The 21,208-nt window shown below is 40.1% G+C and overlaps 1 protein-coding gene and 1 non-coding gene across 2 annotated transcripts in view; both read left to right on the plus strand.

The window, feature by feature from the left end:
- Nucleotides 1-1,624: 1,624 nt before the first annotated feature.
- Nucleotides 1,625-1,731, plus strand: LOC116592134. Its single transcript, XR_004286326.1, has one exon. It is a non-coding gene; the product is annotated as a U6 spliceosomal RNA (small nuclear RNA).
- Nucleotides 1,732-3,745: 2,014 nt separating this feature from the next.
- Nucleotides 3,746-21,208, plus strand: part of LIPC (lipase C, hepatic type) — a 149,158-nt gene continuing 131,695 nt past the window's right edge. The window contains exon 1 of the mRNA XM_032342677.1: nt 3,746-3,764. The gene's annotated coding sequence lies outside the window, so the exon portion shown is untranslated. The remainder of the gene's footprint in view (nt 3,765-21,208) is intronic.

A 21,208-nucleotide genomic window follows, 5' to 3' on the forward strand; every position in this document is an offset into this window, starting at 1 on the left:
AGAGATGCCTCATGTCCAGCTCTTTGAATGCACTGTTTTGTTTCCCTGCCTTAAACTTGACTCAGACCTCCTGTGTTTTCTCACTTCGTTTTCCCTGCTTTATGACACCTATGTGGACTTCACCTTCGCCGCCGACCAAAAAGTCTAAAATCCCAAGTGAGATGTCTCCAAGGAGCTGACGTGTGTTTGCACAAACACGTGAAGATCCTTCAGAACTACAGATTATACACCAGGAACAGCTCAATGCCTTCGAGAATTCTCTACGTTCATGGATGTTGTGTTTACCTTTTATTTTAAGAGCTTCTGAGCCCATTCTCTTGAAGCACCTTGCCTTACCAGGAGCCCTGCTCGTTTGTCGTGTTGCCTCCTTCACTCAGAGGCCTCCATCAATCAGTTTCTGAAACAAGGCAGGTTCTGTGCAGAATCAAAAGCCACCACATCACAGCTGACGGCAAAAGAATGCAGCGAGCATTATTGCTTGTACACAGGCCTTCGTCTCTTTGAGAAGTATGTTTGAAATGAATGAGGCAGACGAGAGTGGTAGCTTCAAAAGCCGCTCTCCTCCTCTGGGCTTTTCTTGTTGAAAAGTCCTGAGCAGCACTATTACAAGAAAGTCAAGAGAATAAAAGGAAAATCGGAGGCAGGCTCTAGGTTTCCTAGATGAGAGACTCACACCTGGCCTCAGCCAGGCTGTGCCACTGGACATTTGCCTTTCCTTTGTAGATTTCGGTTTGCAAGGTTAAAGTGAAAGAGGCTGTTTACTTTCTCCCAGGGATTATGGATTTTAAAAAATGCATAAATTTCCTTCACTAAGAGCCTAGCCCAGAAGTACGACAGGCTCCTCTCTTGCCTGGTGCCTCTTAAGGCCGTCACTGTTGGTAGTAGAGCTGCGGGCACCACTGTTGCCATGGTTATGACTTCTGGACCAGGGGATTGGCTGATCCTTAGCCCGGCTCTTCCATCCAGCTGTCATCTCCCCTGCAATGAGAGGCCTCCTTACTCCCTGATCCAACTTGTATTTGGCTGGCAGGTTAGAGAGCACAGTTTTCCATGGCATTTCATGACCCTTCCATAGAGCCTCAATGACCCTAATGTTGATTTGGACCTAAAGTCTTGGGTTAGTGGAAAAGTTGAAATAATATTCAGGTCTCATATAGATGATGATCCTAATAATTGGCTTGAGGATCATCGCCTTCCTCTCTTGATTGCAGAGGCTTTGCCATGACTGCTTGGAAGTTCAGAGCAAATATCTGGCCCACAGCCAGGAAGCGAAAAGAACGATAAAACATGTATTTGACGTGGAACCTCATTCATGAGTTCACCTTATTTTTCCCATCCTTATCTTCCATGCCTGAATTTTTCTTTTTAATAAGTCTCGCATTATTTGCATCTTTAAAAAGTGCCTTAAATTCTTTTGAAGCAAGGCCATATATATGTGTGTGTGTGTGTGTGTGTGTGTGTGTGTAAGTCTATTCCTCAAAAATCCAATGAAAGAAAAGAAAGTGCAAAGGTTTTTCTGGCCAGGAAGGGAAGACTGCAGAGTGCAAAGCACCTAGAACATATTCTGTGTAAAAACCAAATGGGATCATTTAAATGCATATTTTCTGTTGAAGAAAAAAACATGGTGCTCGCTTTGGCAGCGCATATGCTAAAACTGGAATGGTACAGAGAACATTAGCACGGTCCCTGCTCAAGGATGGCGTGCAAATTCACAAAGCATTCCATATTTTTAGACATTGGTCAAAGGGTAACAAACTCCCAGCTATAAGATAAATAAGATCCGGGGACCTAACACACAGGATGGTGACTATAGCTAACAATATTGCTTTATGTACTTGAAAGTAGTTAATAGGGTAGATTTTAAATGTTATCAACATACACACACACCCCCCCATAATTACTTGAAGGGTTGGAGATATTAACTAACTGTATTGTGGTCATCCTTTTGCAATATATACGTGTATCTAATCCTCATGTTGTTTAAACTCGTATGTGTTGTATGTCAATAATATCTCAGTAAAGCAAAGGAGGGAAAAACTACAACTACAGAGAAAACCACATACACATACACAACTGAGTTTTAAAAAAACTGGAATTTCCGATACAGAGGAGGCATAAAGACATGACACTCCTAATTTCAGGAAGCTCCCTAAACAATTAAAGAGCTGTTACGTGAAGTCACTCACTGGAGATTTTGGTCAGTCCTTTTAGAAGACTGGGGCAGGCCGTGTGGACAGGCCACACCAGCAGGGAGGTGCGTGGGGGGTTCTGGGAATCCCGGTTCCTTGCCCACAGTAAAAACTTCACAAATATCTGCTGAATAGATGGAAAAAATAAGTAAAACAAAATGAAGCAAAAAACCCACAACAGGGGCACCTAGGTGGCTCGTTGGCTAAAGCCTCTGCCTTGGGCTCAGGTCATGATCCCAGGATTCTGGGATTGAGCCCCGCATCAGGCTCTCTGCTCACCAGGGAGCCTGCTTCCTCCTCTCTCTCTGCCTGCTTCTCTGCCTACTTGTGGTCTCCGTCTTTCAAATAAATGAATAAAATCTTTAAAAAATTAAAAAAAAATTTAAAAACCCACAACAGCAAAAGCAGACAAACAACAAAAAACATTATGCCTACGTGCTAAGCTCACAGATAACGTTCAAATGAACTTGGGCAGAAATGATTTAACAGCACCCAGAAAAGCAGATGCAGCACACGGCTTTAGTCCTTTGAATCTTCTCGACAACACTTTGAGGTAGATGTTTTTTATCTCTACTGCTTTTCAATGAGGTTAAGGAAGATTAACTAATTTGTGCAAGACCCCATAACCAGTAGGTAGGATTTAAGCCCAGAGCCATCTGATTCTCAAAACAGACTATTCCTTCCATCTTCCCCATCATTCCCCAAGCTCTTCTTCTGTCCAGAATGCACATCTGAGGCCCCATTCCAGAGGCACTGAATCGGTCTCTGGGGAGGGACTTAGAAGCATATGTTTAACAAGAGACAAGATGATTCTATCATCACAGAAGTTTAAGAAAACAGCCCTGTTGCCTCAGGTGGGAAACGCATCCATCTCCCCTTCTCACCGATCAAATAGAAGCCATCAGAGATTTGAAGCTCACACAACAAAAATCAATTGCATCGTTCTGGAGTTTATCGGATTCTAATATTATAGGGTATTTTTTCCCCACTTGGGTGTTATAGCATTGTCAAAGTTCATCTGGATCCTGAAGGGCATAGACAATTCTGGGAAGTTAAAAACGGACTCTAGCAGACTCCTCCGATTTTTTAGTTTTCCCCTGTCCCTGTTTGGTCCTTCGGGGCAGAAGTTAAGAATGCAGCTTCAGCTCCCAGTAGCTTGAACAGACACAGAGTTTGCCAGCTGTGCAGGGGCTGGAGGGCCGCTGGAAGGAGAGCCCCAGGCTGAGAATCAATCCTCCTGTCCCGTTGCCCACCAGATGGCTGTCATTGGACGAGCAAATTCCCTGATCCGGGAAGTAGAAAATCCATCACTGCTTGGTTTGCTTTTCTGAGTGTCAGTGTTTCCTCACCCGACGACAAGAGGAGAGGCCGAAGAAGGCTGCAGCTTCAACCCCCACCATGGAAGCGAGCGACGTATTTATACCACCTAAATCCTTAATGAATTAGATGGGAAGCAAAACAGTGATTCCTGACAGGGCTGAATTTGAGTCAGGCTGTGAAACTCCACAGCGCAGCCAGAAGGAGAGACGGACGAGTTGAACTGAAACCTGACCACTGCCTCTCAGCAAATTTACTGTAAGTTATTCCCGTTATCTCAGAGAGAAATTTGAGACGGGGTTAGAGAAAAGTCCAGAGCTCATTTCCCCCATGTTGAGCACAGATCGTTGTTTTAAGAATTTGTTTTATATGCTATTGCCAGAAAACTTGCTTTGAATGAAATTTCCAGGACTGCTATCTATAATAGCAAAAAATGACAAGTTTTATTTTACAAACAATAGTTTAATATAATATTAATAGTTTAATATGCTTTACTATGCTTCTATTCCAGAATATTCTCCTTTAATCTTCACAACTAGATAAAGTTTATACTCTTTATTAACATGATTGTACAGATAAGGAAACTAGTAGCTTCCTTCTCATAGAGTCCTTAAGTAATTTGCAACAAGTCCATAGATCTTAGCTGAAAGCCCATCTCATGTCATTGTACCAACCGCTTTCCAAGGGAGCCCATATATAAAGGCTGTTTGTTTCTCCAAAAACAAATTCCTATATGGGGTGAAAACAGGACCCCACAACACCTTTGTTGCTTAAAGATCGATATCTGTAATAAAATGATGCAGAAATGCTAAAAAAAAATTTTTTTAAAGTTTTATTGAGGAAATTCGTGCAACAAGAAAGAAACCACTGGTAAAGGTGGAATCATATAAAAAAGATTCTGAAACCTAAAAAGTGAAGGGATGGGGAAAGAGGCTCCTGATTATAATTAAAATACAAAAACAACAGTCAAGACATGGATTACCCAAGTTACAAATGAAAAAACAAAAGAAATAATTAAAAAACAAACTACTGTAATGGGAGTTGTGAATTCATGATCAGCCTAAGACAAATATTAGACAATATTTAAAAATTAGATAAATTTCTTTTTTTTAAGATTTTATTTATTTATTTGACAGAGAGACACATGGAGAGAGAGGGAACAAAAGCGGGGGAGTGGGAGAGGGAGAAGCAGGCTTCCCACTGAGCAGAGAGCCTAATGCGGGGCTCGGTCCCAGGACCCGGGGATCATGACCTGAGCCAAAGGCAGTCACTTAATGACTGAGTCACTCAGGTACCCCAGAAAGATAAATTTCAACAGACAAAATTTTAGAAGTCATGTGACAAAAGTAGATATAAATTAGAAAAATAAAATATAAGTTATGAGTACTGTACACTTAGAATGGTAGAACCAGTGGACATACATTGAACTCAGAAACAATACGGATGATTCATTTTTGTCAAGGTATAGGGCATCGGTACATATACGCTCTTAAATAAGAGTCCAAAAATGAATCCAGAGGAAAGTAATAGATGTATTTTCTCACCACAGTGCAATAAAGCTAAATGCTAATGATATAAGTAAAAATACAAGGAAAGGAACCTTGGGCAAAATAATGATTGAACCTTGGAAGCAGACAGTCTAGGGTTTAGACTATAACTCCATTCCTTACTGTTGTGTGACCTAGGCACTTTAGTGAACCTCTCTGAACCTTGGATTCTTCATCTAAAAATGTGACTCTAATTTGCAAAGATGTTATGAATTTTATCTATAAAGTACATATAATAGGGGTGCCTGGGTGGTTTCTTCAGTAAAGCAGCCAACTCTTGGTCTCAGTCCAGGTCTCAATCTTAGAGTCATGAGTTTATGCCCTCTGTTGGGCTCCAAGCTGGAAATAAAAAATGCTTAAAACAAAACAATCTTATAGTATTAAGACTTAAAGGAAGGCTAAAACCCATACATCATACAATTATGATCCCATATTTTCAACATACACATATTTTATTTAACTAGGAAAAGCCCAGAATTTTTGTTGATTGAAATCCAAAGTCCAGGGGCATCTTGGTACCTCAGTCAGTTGAGCATCTGCCTTCAGCTTAGGTCAGGATCTCAGGGTCCTGGGATGGAAACCTGCATTAGGCTCTCTGCTCAGTGGGGAGCCTGCTTCACCCTCTCCCTCTGCCTTCCTCTCTCTCTCTGCCAAATAAATTTTTAAAATCTTAAAAAAAAAATAAGAAAGCCAAAGTCTAGAAAATATATCTCTAAATAGTAACAGTGCTCATAAGTATGCCCTGGGAACTCTGATGATTTTTGTTATTTTGCTTTTTTTTTTTTACCCTAAATATATAGTTAAAGCACAATAAAACAATAATATGAAAATAAATATACCTTTCTTTAGAACATAGTATAAGAAGAAACTAAAATATTAATATATTGAGAGTCCTATAGGTGGGGATTGCTGTGAACATACAGTCATTTCAGTTGTTACCACAGTCATCATCATTATTATAAATTCTAAAATGCTTTCTTTCTCTCTCTCTGTATATATATATATATATACACACACATATATATATACAATGTATTTATATCATAGAATAAAATAAACATCAATTTAAATTATTTTTAAATTTAAATATAAATTCATTTAAAATTTGGATTATATAAATTTATTTATATAGATATAAATAAACATAGGTATAAATATATATTCTCTAATAAATATATATATTCTGTAATATATACCATAGTATTATACATAGCACTAAAGTACTTTAGTGCAACATATAGTATACTATAGTATATACTATACAGTATAAAATACATAATATTAAAGTATATAGTATACTGTATATAGTATACAGTATATAGTATACATATACATTACTGTGTATAGTATACAATACAATATATTATATAGTATATATATATACTATAGTATACAGTATACCATGCAGTATAGTAGTATACAGTATATACTAGTATATAGATATAAATATATATTCTATAATATATATTATAGTATTATATATAGTGCTAAACTACTTTAGTGCTACACTATATAACATATAGTATACTATGCAGTAGTATATGTATACTATATGTATATGTATACTACATATGTATGTATATACATACAGTATATATGGAGTATATATGTATGTATACTATACCATATATGCATATTGTATACTATATGTAGACTGTAATATAGTATATATACTATATATACACTATACATACTATACATGTGTTTAGTTAGCATATTTATAAGTATATTATATACTATATACATATAGTATATAGCATATACATAGTATATGTATACATATACTATACATATTGTATACAGCATATGTACTGTAAAGTATATGTATATATAAAACTATATGCATACTATATATGTACTATATGTATACAGCATATTATATGTACACTATACATATATATAGCACATATATAGTATATATTTAATATACATCATGTGTATATATGTATATATAGTGTATTATATATACTACATGTGTGTATGTATATATACACAAAAAGCACAAATTACAACAGAAAAGACTGTGTGTATATATATACACACACACATATAGTATACAGCATTTATATACCATGTATAATACTAGAGGTCATATAGTAGTACATATTACTATATTATATACTATATAACATTATGTGCTGTACATAGCATTACATATATAAAAACACAATCTTGGGATAAATAACAATTTGAATATGGGCTACAGACTTAGATAATCATATTGTATCAATACGAAACTTGCCAATTTCCTTAAATGTTAAATTCCCTAATTTTTAAAAGAGAAAATGTCTGTCACGGGAAATATACACAGAAACATTTAGGTTTGCATCTTATTCTCAAATGATTTGGGGGAAAATTCATATATAGAGAGAAAATGCGTGATAAAAGGATCAGGTTAAATATAAGCAAATAAAATATAAACAAATGGTGAATCTGGGTAAAAGGTACACAGGAGTTCTTCATACTAGTCTTCTAACATTTCTGTAAGTTTAAAATAATATAAAAATAAAAAACAAATAAATGAGTAACAGTTTCTAAGAACAGCAACAAAAGCTCTCCTTAACAACAAGGTGAAGAAAAAAATTAAGAGCATGATAGTAACATTCAGAGTATTGTAAAATTGAAAATACCACCTGTCAAAAGTAAGGGGAGTATGAACAATCAGAGCACAGAAATAAAAACAGAGATACATTTTAGAAATATGAAATATTCATATGAAAGTGGAGTACGCATCTAATTTAAAATCTTATAAAAAGAAGAGAGTCAACATCAGGGGAAATAGGAAGAAAATAATAAAGATGAAGGACAAGAATAAACAAGTTAAAAAACAAGGAAGTCAGTGGTAATAAGAAGTAAATTTAACTGTTCATTCTTCGAAAAGATTATAAGATATATTAAGACCCATGGGAAGATAATAAATAAAAGTGTATGAGTCAAAAAAATTAAAAACACACAATTGATATAAGGATTTTAAAATGCAAATGATCGTAGTACACAATTTATGAGAATTCAAAATGTTCAACCAAATGGACAATACCAAATATAAAATCCACAAAACCAGATGGAGAAAACATGAGAATGATGAAGAAGGAGGAGGAACTTGAGAAACATTTGTTTTTTAAGATTTTTATTTATTTATTCAACAGACAGAAATCACAAGTAGGCAGGGAAGCAGACAGAGAGAGAGGAGGAAGCAGGCTCCCCACTGAGCAGAGAGCCCGATGCGGGGCTCGATCCCAGGACCCTGAGATCATGACCTGAGCCGAAGGCAAAGGCTTAACCCACTGGGCCACCCAGGCGCCCCAGAACTTGAGAAACATATTAAAGTAGTCCCTCACCTAACCAAAGATATATAACTTAAACAAATTTAGTGAACAGTATTTCTATATATTCAAGAAAATAGACCTTCCCGTATGACATAATCAGTTCTAAATCATGGAGAAACAAGACCCGATACCCACTTCATCCTAAGAGATAAGTATCGTACTCATCCACAAATCTGTGAAAACGACCACACATGCACATACACACACAAACACACTCTTTGGACGGCAAATGTACAGAGACCAGTTTCCAATAAAACTGGTTTGGAAAGATTACAACCAAGTTCAGTCATACAGTAGATTTTCCAAAAATAATTGTTGGCTAACTGAATCAATAAATATATGAGTATATGAATGAAGAAAGTAATGGCAGTCAATTTAGCAGAGTCCACTGAGGGCACGGAAGGCAGGAGTGCCTTGTGCAGGCCACGCATTCGCTAACTTTCAAATCACCTCATCCACATCAGGCCCAATGAGCACAGGCAGAAAAATCATTTTTCACTGAGCTTTGAGAATGCAGCTGTGACAAGACAGTGTGATAATCAATAAAGGGAAATTCTAGGAATGCCAAGAGATCACAACAAATCAAGGACAACTTTTATAAAAGAACTGTTTTTTTTTCTTTTTTCTGTTTTTTTGTTTTTTGTGAGACTTAAAATATGAAGAAATGAAGATACTGAGGACTGAAGAGTTAGCAGAATACACCAACCCCCAACATGCCACGTTGGCATTAGGATCATTTTGAGCCAAAGGCGCTTGGAAAAACAGCAGATTCGAGAAGGACATTCTAATCTTCCCTTTCTTCCTAAAACGGGAGATAAGAATTCCCACGTGCAAGATGCCCTTCCGTACCAAGGGGAAAGAACTGTACTTCAATAGAGAGTAAGAGCTAAAAGAAATCTGTACCAACAGACCTTGTGAATATACTTCTTATCTTCCTTTAGCCTCCTTGCATAATTCAGTCACTTCTCACGTCGCCTCTCTGTGTTCAGCCCCATATAAAAGCGTGTAGGTTTCGCCATGTCTTTAGGTCTTCATCTCCTCACGAGGCTCCTGTATCCTGTAAAACTCACACATTTGTATATTGTTCGTCTGTCAGTCTTACGTGGGTTTAATCATCAGGCCCAGCCAAAACACCCTCAGAGGGTAAAGGTAATTTTCTCTCTGCTACAGAATGTTCCTGAAGGAAAAGTCTGCTGTAACTGAACACATGAATGTTTAGAACTGTTCAACAAAACCCACCACAGGCAACCTGAAAAGACACAGTGCAGATTGCGAGGAGATATCGGCAATATGTGTAACCACAAAGAAGCCACATCGGTAGGAAAAACATTAATGAACTAATCAAAAGAGAGGCAGAAGATCTGAACAAGCAAATGATAACACAAGAAACCTAAATGACCAATGACACGCGTAAAAGGATGCTCAAGGTTACTTCACTGGTAATCAGAGAGATGTAAATTAAAACAACAAGGTGCTATTTTATATCTGTCAAACAGGTAAAAATGAAATAGTCTGACACTATCAGGTGCTACTGATGATGTGGAAAAATCAGAGAAACGTTCACATTTTGATGATGATGTGTTCAGTGTCATAACCATTTTAGAGAATAAACGCTCAACGTGCGGCAACACCGAAGAGACCCATATCTTGGAACCCAGACGTTTCACTTCTAGGAATAAACTCTAGGAGCTCCCACTTGTGGACAACGCAAGTCCAGTGCAACATTGCTTGTAACAGCAAAACACCCACAAACAAAACAGTAAATCACACAAATATCCACCAACAGAACCACCTAATTGTGACAGACTCCTACGACGAGACCACTTAGAGCAGTTCTATCAACAGCAGACAACAGTCTCAAAAATACAATGTTGAATGAAAAACCAAGTTGTAGGTAAATAAGTAGAGTGTAAAAATTTGTAGACATACAAAAGAATGCTATATGTTTTGTGGCTACATATATACGTTGCAAACATATATGCAGAGGAGAACCACAGGTACAAAACTCAGGGTGTGGTTGCCTCTAAGCAGGGGAAAATGAGATTAGGTTTGGAAAGGGGTACACAGGTATTCAATTCATAACAAAAGTAAAAAGCATAGGAGGCGACTGGGTGACTCAGTGGGTTAAAGCTTCTGCCTTCGGCTCAGGTCATGGTCTCAGGGTCCTGGGATCGAGCCCCATATAGGGCTCTCTGCTCAGCAGGGAGCCTGCTCCCCTGCCCCTCTCTGTGTGCTTCTCTGCCTACTTGTGATCTGTCTGTCAAATAAATAAATAAAATCTTTAAAAAAAAAAAAAGCATATATGACAAAATGTTAGGATTTGGTGGATCTGAGTAGCAGGGTGGTATTCATATGTATTCACTATACTGTGTTTGAAATCATTTTTTAAATGAGCACCCCAATGATAAAAATACATTAAAAATACAAAAATATATAAACTAGTATGTAAAATATATAAAAATCATTAATGGGTAATTCATAAAGAAAGAAAATACCTAATAAAAATGGGAATGATGGGGGCTCCTGGGTGGCTCAGTGGGTTAAGCCGCTGTCTTCGGCTCAGGTCATGATCTCAGGGTCCTGGGATCGAGCCCCGCTTTGGGATCTCTGCTCAGTGGGGAGCCTGCTTCCTCCTCTCTCTACACCTGCCTCTCTGCCTGCTTGTCATCTCTCTCTCTGTCAAATAAATAAATTAAATTAAATTAAAAAAATAATGGGAATGATGGAGTGCCTGGGTGACTCAGTCATTAAGTGTCTGCCTTCCCAAGTCATGATCCCAGGGTCCTGGGATCAAGTCCCCCATCAGGCTCCCTGCTCTGTGGGGAATCTGCTTTTCCCAGTGCCTCTGCTGCTCCCCCTGCTTGTGTGTGCTCTCTCTTTCTGTCTCTCTCTGTCAAATAAACAAACAAACAAATAAATAAATAAATCTTTTAAAAAACATGGGAATGGTAAGAAAGCCAACTTTAACTCACTAGTTTAAAAAAATTAAAATATACATACACCATTTCTGCTTATCAACTGAACATGAAATTGCAAAAATGTGAATGCCTAATGTTAGCAAGGGGGAAAGGGCAGGTGGGAGGACAGATCACATCCATTCCCTGCTGACAAAAACTTAAAATGATATAAATTTATTAAATTTGGCAGTATATGTGAAAAAGGAAAAACATACGTGTGTGTGTATGTGTGTGTATATATATGTATATATACATATATATATACATACATACATATACATATATGTATGTATATATGTATGTTTATAGCCTTTGCCTCAGAAATTCTCCTTTAAAGAATTTAAGAACAAAGGAAGTGACCAGAAATTATGCCAAGATTCACGCTTAGGTATCTTTATAGCAGCATTATTCATCATAGTGATGCTTAGATACACTAAATTGATTTAAAAAAATAAGGAATTAAGGCAATTATTATACACCTATAGAATGTAATGCTCAATAACTATTTCAAATAATATTTTAAAAGAATATTTAATGTAACTGAAATATCTCATTACTATGTTGTTAAGACAAGTTATAAAAGCATTTGCACGGTGTATATTTGCAGCTGTATTTTTAAAAACAAATACATAGGCAGGAAAAATAATTTGGAAGTATCCAAATCAAAATGACAACAGTGGTTGGTTGTCTCTGGATGGTGAAATCATGGGTCTTCTTCACCATATTTTTCTTTTTGCCCTTCATTTTTTTTACTTTTCAATAATAAATATTTATTTATTTTATAATAGAAAAGTTATTCAAAATAAAATATTTACCAAAATAAGCTTTGGTTGGTGGAAGATTTAAATATAAAATCTAAATACGGAGGAACTTGCAAAAAATTGAAAAAAAAAGTATCACCTCTCTGGGGGAATTTTAACTTTCTCAGCTTGGAAGTAATTTTAATGATTGCACTATAAAAATTAGCATTACTGAAGATTTTTTAAGAAGGAAAATATTTCTATCAAACATTACAAAGAATTAAGATCTATCACAAATAGCTAATTCAAATTTGTAAAAATCAATGGCAATTTCTAAAAGATAAATAGGTAAAAGACAGGACCATTCCCATAAGGGAAATACAATTAGTAGACAAACTGCGAAAATGTTAATTCTCTCCAGAAATCAAAGAAATGTAAATGAAAGCCTTCTGAAGATGAGAGTTTACATATTCTAAAAGAACCAAAAAAAAAAAAAAAAAGTTGAATGCTAATATCCAGTGCTGGTGAAGCTGCCCAGAAATTGACTCATACATTCATTTACAACCATACCACACCCATCCTTTAGGTAGAAATGCTACCACTAAGAATTTATTCTTAAGAAATACTTGGGCAGAAGCAGACACTCCCTCCTCAGTTACCTGGCTTCTAGCTGTTGGCACTCCCAGAAACCAGCCCTCTGACATCTTCTCTCTTCCATCATGTGCACAGTCTGGAGGAGCTCATCTATACATACACCCAAACCTCTCTCTTCACAGTGAGAAAGGAAACCAGAGCAGACAAGAGGGACCAGCAAAGAGATACCTAAAGCAAGTTTCATCATAATATTAATCGTTTAGTTTAATAACTGAATGTTCCAGGCTTTATCCACTACGAAGTACCATTGTGGTCACCAGGAATCCCCTAATTGCAGTAGCTCAGTTCACTGTAGGCCACCAAATCTCAGCTGCCCTTGACCCCCACCTCCAAAGTCTGAGGGAATTATTTTTGTGAGGCAGTCTATAAATCACTTAAAATGGGCAGCTCAACACTCCCTCCAGAGCCCTACCACACTAGAAGCCAGAACTTTCCCTCTGCTTGAGGCCACCATGGACCCTGTTGTCTACAAGGTAGACCTGCACACAGGTCAGGAAACAACTGCTTCAACCCCAGGTCTCACACAGTCTCTTGATTCCCCAGAAACACTCATCCACTTGGTGTCCCAGACTGGGGCCTCTACCTCACGTGGGTCCTTTCATGGCTTAAGGGTGTTTGGACATATACCATCTTTCATTCTCATGACCTGTGTGGTCACCAGTTCCATTATCATTATTTATAAGTCATGACTGACACAAGACAGAGCTGATCTCAAACCCAGATCTTTTGCTGTCGGTCCAAGGTCTCTCTCCATGGCACCAAGACTGGGTCTTGCTACTCCCATGAACAGCCTACCACTTCCTTTTTTGTTCATACATTGCCTGGGAAAAATGGGTAAGGAGAGTTACTTTTCTACCAAGAGCTAAAACAAGCCGGTTTGCTCTGGAGATGATATGACAGCAAAAAGAAAGAGTCTCCAGAGGCTGGGAGCGCTGTGTAAATCTGACTGTGTTGTCCTCCCAGCTCCAAGATCCTAATTACACACCGGCTGACCTCTGAGATCTAATCTCAGCTGTTTCCTAAGGCATCAGGAGGACAATTTGCCAGCCCAGGAGTTCTTGGGACCATCAGATTAGGAGTGAAATTGTGGAGTGAAAAATGGCTTTCTCCAGGGTAGTGCTCCAGGCCCATAAATTTAAAGGAAGCCGAGACACAGCCATATTTTCCGCCTCCTATCCTTGAACTTTGCCTAGAGGTAGAGCTCCTTCCCCAGCCCAGCTCCCTCATGGCCAACACTTGCTCTACCCCCTGCAGAGTGCGGGCTGCTAAGGACAGATGTACCCGTGGGATTCCCCTAAATGATCTGTTACTCAAGGCCTAAGAACTGGGGCTGATGGAACCCTGAGACATTCAAGGATTCCCATTTGGGGTTGAAGAGATCACCCCTCCACTAGACCCAAAGGGAAAAAAACAAACTCCCCGGAGGCAGATTTGCACCAACTGGCCTGGGCAGGACCATATGGATAATTCTCTCTGGTGTCCAGTACGAGCTTCCCCCAGGGGTACATGGATTGTCTGACCTGTGGACATGGGCCCCTGAGGTCTGAGAAGTCTGACCAGGGACAGACTCACCACCAAGCTCCTAGACCTGACTCCAGAAAATCACCTCTCCAGGTGAGCTGTGAGATACGATCTGCTATGAGGAGGGCCCTTTCCACTCGAGGGCCTATTTTATCCACCACTAATTTGAGAAAAGGAACCACGTTTTCAAATTTAAATTCTTGTTCAAGACAGGCGCTGGGAATTTCTCAAAACCCAAGAAAGCAAATATCAGACAGAGGGGGCTTTATTTTTCTAACTAGAAAAGAATACATCACAACTTACATAGTTAATTTCAAGAACAGGATAGAGATGCCATCTTTACTTTTTTTCAAAAACACCATGACTCGTTTTCCTATTCTTTATTATAGACAGATAGACGGGCAAAAAGAGAAAGGGAAGGAATATGAAAGGGTAGGAGAAATAAAAAACAGTGAAGGGGGTCCTGGGTAGCTCAATCAGGTAAGCATCTGATGCTTGGTTTCAGCGCAGGTCATGATTTCGGGATGGTGAGATCAAGCCCCACGTCAGGCTCCATGTTCAGTGCAAAGTTTGCTTGGGATTCTCTCTCGCCATTCCCCTTCCCCTCCCTCCGCTCACATACTCTCTCTCTCTCTCTCTCTCTCAAGTAGTAAATAAAATCTTTAAAAAAAAAGCACAGTGAGTAATTATAACTAATAAAATTATTAATAAAAATAATTATTATATTAAATAATTATTAATAAAAATAATCACAGTAATCATAGTGGACATGTATTGTGCCGGGCATGCTTGAGGTTAATAATAGTAGGGAAACTGAGGCACAAAGATTTTAAATACTTTGCCCACTCAATGAGCCAAGAAGGGAGAGGGGGGCATGTAGATTCAGTTCCATTATCACAAAGCCACTGTTCAAGAGACAAAGATACGGAGAGACAGCCTTTCCTCCCGAAGGAAACTTCTGCTATCTTTAAAATTCTGTAGCTAAGTACTTCCCTTTATCATTTCTTAACAATAGGAATTACAGGGGAGATTCTGTGCTTCAGTGGAAAAGGGCGCATTGTCCATGCGCTCTGCGCGGCTGCCTTCCTGGGCCATCTGATTCTGGCATTCTTTGCCCTTGAGGCATTTTACAACTCTGCACACTGCAGATAACTAGGAGCAAAGCAATATGCAAATCCTGCCCTATCCTGTGTGCAAGTTCGATTGACTTTCCTCCCACACTGGGAGAAGCTAGCCCGTGCTTTCCTTTGTACATTCTTTTCAACATGCCTTTATCCATATACATTTGCTGGGGCCGGTGGGGGCGGGAGTTGCTTCTCCCTTGAACTAGTTATGCCAACACCCTTACCAGCTTCCTCATTAATGAGCTAAATAAAATACGTACCATATGTTCATTTTTAATATCTGGGTGAGAGACATGATCTTATCTTTTAAAAAAAAGATGTCTTGGGACACCTGGGTGGCTCAGTTGTTAAGCACTGCTTTCGACTCAGGGCATGATCTCAAGGTCTTACATGGGTCTCCCTGATCAGTGGGAAGCCTGCTTCTCCCTCTCCCCCTCCCCCTGCTTGTGTTTCCTCTCTCACTGTGTCTCTGTCAAATAAATAAATAAAATCTTAAAAAAAAAAAAAAATTATGTCTTGGGGCACCTGGGTGGCTCAGTCGGTTAAGCGTCTGCCTTCAGCTCAGGTCGTGATCCCAGGCCTCAGCAGAATTATCCAAGCCTGTCAAAGCACCCCATGGCTTTCTGGAGGACCCTGGGCATAAGCTAACCCAAATGGTTTCAAAACCATGTGGGTAACTGGTAACGCTGTGTAAACAAGGTCATTCGCAGCGCAGCCTCACCCCAACAACTCCCTGTCAAACATTCTGTTCCGTCCACGACAAAGCTCCGTGCGCAAGAACCCCCTTCATGTTTGCTGGACTTTTCCTACTGCTGATTTGGGAAACCCTCTGTATGTAAAGTATATAGTTCTATCTCACCATAATGTCTCCGTGGCTTCTCTCTTGAGCGAGTCTCGTGGGCTATTTCAGGGCTCTCTGCACGAAAGAGCTGACAAAGGGCTGGAGAACGTTTCTTTGGAACATAGTGATAGAGTAAGTACAGGATCTGCGTCCTTGCTGTTCAAGAGCACACAGCACGGCCTCATTTTCCTTTCACCTGACTTACATGAGGACGGCACGCCTGGCAAACGTGCTTTTTTGCTGAGCGGGCTTTGGAGTTAGACACCTATCATTCAAACCCCATTCGACCGCTTACTAGAACGTCGGTTTGGGCAAGTCAGTGACTTCCTGAATCCTCTGCCGTCTTCTCTGTACAAAGGGGAATAATCACCCTGTGTCCTAGGATTGTTTCTGAGGCTTCAGTGAGTCCCACAGCAGGTCTGGCATCTCTGGGAGCTGGCCCCTGAATTGTTGACCCCTGAGCCTAGCAATTAATGACTAACTGTGTCATCAAGACACCACGGATGCTGGAAGAATGATGAGCCATCGGTAGCACTTGAGGCAGCACCTTGGGAACTGCTCTTGATTTTTCGCAGCCAAGAACTTCACTTGCTAACCCCAGACGCGTGTGTGATGTGCCACAAATACCCCTGCCACAGAGAGGTCTGGGCATTTCCATCCGAGAGGCTGCAGCCCTGCCTGATGCCCCGGATGGGGTCAGTGCCCCCTGGGTATCCCAGAGACAGAAACATGGGACCCAGAGAAAGAGACCTCACCCTCCCAAACCGTTTCCTTGCTCTGCTGCAAACAGCCATCCAGTTCATGGCTTAGTTGGTCTCACCAGGTAACCCAGCATCATCACCCAACAGCTCAAGCAGCTGGAGGAAGCAGGCAGTCTCAGCTATATCTCCCCTCTTTCCCAAAGAGGAGAAGACCCTTGGCAAATGACAAAAAGACCCATGTCTATCTGGATGTTCTAAATCAGCTTAAATCTTTGCTTATTTTTGCTTCCAAGCATGAGGCAGGGGGGAAGATTTGACATTCTACTGCAACGACATAATAAGATGCATTATTGGTTCCAAGTATCCAGCCACAGGGGGTAAAAAAAAAAACTGCTTTGGTTTGGGGTTTTGGTGTGTTCGTTTTTTTCATTGTTCCACAAACCAGAAGCTGAAATTCTGGCAAGGAGAGTAATTGGCCAGCACAGAGCAGGAAACAAAAATAAGTTCAGAAAGAGCTCAACTCTTTGCTCGCTGGCTGCTTGGGTCTTCACTTTAGACTGGGGACAAGAGAGCCACGGAGCTTCCAGGGACCTAGAAATCCTCCCACCCGATCTGCATGAGTTAGATATTGACCTTGGACAAGGAATCTGGGAGCCTCCATTTTCTCACCTGTACCATGGGGGGAAATAATTCCTAGCTCATTTGTTTAAAAAACCAAATGAGCTCTGACTGTACCAAGAGCTGCTGAAGAGGCCTTTCACATGGTAACATTTGCTCTCACCATTCCATTTTACAGATGGGAAAACCGAGCCAGAGGGAGGTAACAGAATCTGCCCAGGGCTTGAAAAACCAGCCAGAGGCAGAGCCAATGCAAAGTTTAATCTGCAAGTCTTATCGGTAAAGGCATGATGATCTCACTGAATAAATACCAGCTCGTACTGCTGGAAACACTTCATTCTTTCAAATAGTCTAAAACATTCCCTGCAAACTTGTTTTCACCTTTCATTTGTTTACTGATCTTAAAAAAAAAAAAAAAAAAAAAGATAAGGAAAGGTTAAACTCCAGGCCAACCCCTCTCCAAATGAGGACACATTTGGAGCCTTCTTGTTTTTGCCATACTCCTGCATGGTACTAGAATGTCCACACACTGATTGGTGACCCAATAAAAGCTTGGTCATTCTCCTGGTGGCAGCCTGGCCCCCAGCAGCTGTAAGAGAAAGTATCATTTCCCAGTGGCATGATCCTGAAAGTGTCATAAATTTCATCTTTGGAAATGGAATGCGGTGAAGGCATAGGAAAGAAAGCCCCGTGAAGTCCTGAAGAAAATCTGACATAGAGGGATCAAGGGCCAGTGGTTGTTAAGGAATATGACCCCGGGCTCAGACAGGCCTGATTTCCCCTCTCTGCCTTTTCCTGGGAAGATACAGTGTGTCCCAGTTCTTAATCTCTTAAATCTCAACCGCACAGTGAGGGAAAGAACAGTACCAATCCAAGAGGTATTGTTTCCATTACTCTTGTCTGAGAACTCCAACCCAGGGCTGCCACTCTTGCGTATCCCCAGTTTCGAAGATGAAACAAGAATGGCTGATTTTGAATATAAAACTCTGTTGCTTTCATACGTGAAATTCACCATGACCCCCTGGCTTCTCCCCACCAGGGACTTGCTCTCTTTATCTCTGTGAAATATTTATTTCTTTTCTTCTGATTAACTTTCTTATCACCATTTCACTAAAGGAAAAGGTGACAGGCAGGTCATCAAATGCCAGTCTCTTGAAATTTCCATTTCTTCAAGAAGATTTTCAAATTAAAAGAGAGCAAGAATTGGGAAATTCGTAAGAATGTAATTATAAAACCATTACTATTTTAGACCAAGGATTACAGACAGTGCTGATAACTCTGCTGGAGTTTCTAGTCTCCATGGGCCTCAGGCCCTACCCCTTTTCAGTTCATGGGAAATGAAGAGTCCCACATAAACTGCTGGGCTTTCTTCAGCATGGGAATGACTACAGATACCACTAGTGGAGCTATTGATTCTTCCAAAGTATTGATGGAATCAACCACATTTCTATTAGGTCAGTAAGACCTGGGAGCCACTCTATCCCTCTACCACAGTCTTCACATCTCTTCAGACAAGCACCTTTATCAGTTTAAAAAAAACTTTGGGGCTCTTGGGTGGCTCAGTAGGTGAAGCGTCTGACTCTTGATTTTAGCTCAGGTTGTGATATCAGGGTTGTAAGATCGAGCCCCATGTCAGGTTCCATGCTGAGCATGGAGCCTGCTTGAGATTCTCTCTCTCCTTCTGCCTCTGTTCTTCACCCCTGCGTGTATACTCTCTCTCTCTTAAAAATAAACAAAACAAAGCCTTGAGGACTACCCCCTCCAAATATATGGGTATTTATGTGCTTGTAAATTACGTATCACCAATATATTCTATATTCTAATTTTATAGTGTAAATTGTATTATATTCTATATTCTAATTGTATAGTGTAAATGTATTATAAACTATATTCTATTGTATATTCTATATTCTAAGTGTATAGTGCTATATTCTAATTGTATAGTGTAAATGTATTATAAACATTATATATATATATATATATATATATATATACACACACAAAATTTTCTCAGGTGATACCTTAGTCCTTCTGGGCTTCTGTAACAGATTACTGGGTAAATAACAGAAATTTACAAACAACAGAAGGCTGGACATCCAAGATCAAGGGACTGGTAGATGCAAGTGTCTGATGGTCTTCATAGAGGGCCACATTGTAACCTCGCAGGGGCAAAGCAGCAAGGGATCTGTGTGGGGTCTCTTTTACAGGGATGCTCCCCCAACTCATGAGGGCTTGCCCTTGTGACCTAATCACCTCCTAAAGGCCACACCTCTAATACCATCACCTTGGGAGTTCTGCTTTAACATACGAATTTTAGAGGGGCACCAAAACATCTGAAAGGCATATCACTTCCTTCTTGTGCCCTGATAGAACAAGCACCAGTTGGAGACACCTGTTCCAACTGTGAGGGGCAAAGAACAGCCTGGAGAACTTTAGAATGAAGGTTCTCCAGACCTCAGTCCCAGAAGCTTAAACTGGATTGTTCTTGGGATGGACCTCAAACATGTCCTCTGCCTGAGCTCTCAGGCTGACTCTGATTCCAATGCTCAAACAGATTTTGGAGCCAGTGGTCCAGACCCTTCTGCTTTCTTACCATTTTCACTTCATCACTGTGGTCCTGCTGTTAACCTACCTCCTAGACACCCTCTCGATCCCCTAAGTAAATTAAAAACAATTCAGCAATAATAATAGCTGTCATTTATTGTTTCCTCCTGGCCAAGGTTGCTTCACCTCTTTCCATGACCCCCTCTAACCTGATCAGGAAGGCATCAGCAGTCCCTAGCCAGACGAAGGAAAACAGTTAAAGCTTTGGCCACTCACGTCTTGCCTTAGGTCACCCAATTAGAAAGTGATAGGGCAGGGATTTGAACCAAGATCCATCTTACTCCAAAGCCTGGACTTTCGACCACAGACTGTGTTACCTCCAAAATAAGTCACTACACTACTGGACCTCTAGTGTGAACCAGGCCCTTGGCTGGCCACTGCACATGCACATCTCATGACGTGCCTCTTTTTGCACAGGGACGGAGCTCTGTCCGAAAATGCTGATGCACAAGAAATGTCTCTATTTTCTGTAAGCCATCAGAATTACTGACTCCAAATTCATATTTTTCAGGCCCCCTGGATTTCTTCTTTCCACCCCGACCCCATTATGCCATAGTTCTGGATCAGACACAAACCCCAGGCCTGGGGGTGGGGGTGGCACCAGGTCCTCTGTCCCCCATCCACACAGGTGGCCACCAAGGGGCCTGTGCTTCTTATCTTACATGAGCTGTCAGCACAGGAGGCTCATTGCTGTTCCTACTTCATGCCAGGCACAGGGCCATCTTTTACCTATCTGCCAGCACCACACAGGCCTGTCATCTTCGGGTTCTTACCACCTTCCAGCGGGGTTTCTGGGAAGCTATCTTGCCTGCCCTAGAGATCTAGAGACAAATCTCTCCTCCCCCACCCACATACAAAGCCCAAGAGACTCTCTTTCTAGTGATGAGAAGGTAGGGGTGGGTCCTCCTGCTCCCTTCACATCCCTTTAAAACGTGTTCAGCTTTCTGCTTGTCTTTGTTGGTTACAATTCATTTGTCCTAGGTCCTAAGTTTTGGGAAGACAAAAGATTTGCAGAATTATCTCCACTTTGTCCTTCTTAAAAGGGAGAAAGAACAAGGGAGAAAGATGT

Source organism: Mustela erminea, chromosome 5 (genome assembly GCF_009829155.1).
Source record: "Mustela erminea isolate mMusErm1 chromosome 5, mMusErm1.Pri, whole genome shotgun sequence".
NCBI classification, from domain to species: domain Eukaryota; kingdom Metazoa; phylum Chordata; class Mammalia; order Carnivora; family Mustelidae; genus Mustela; species Mustela erminea.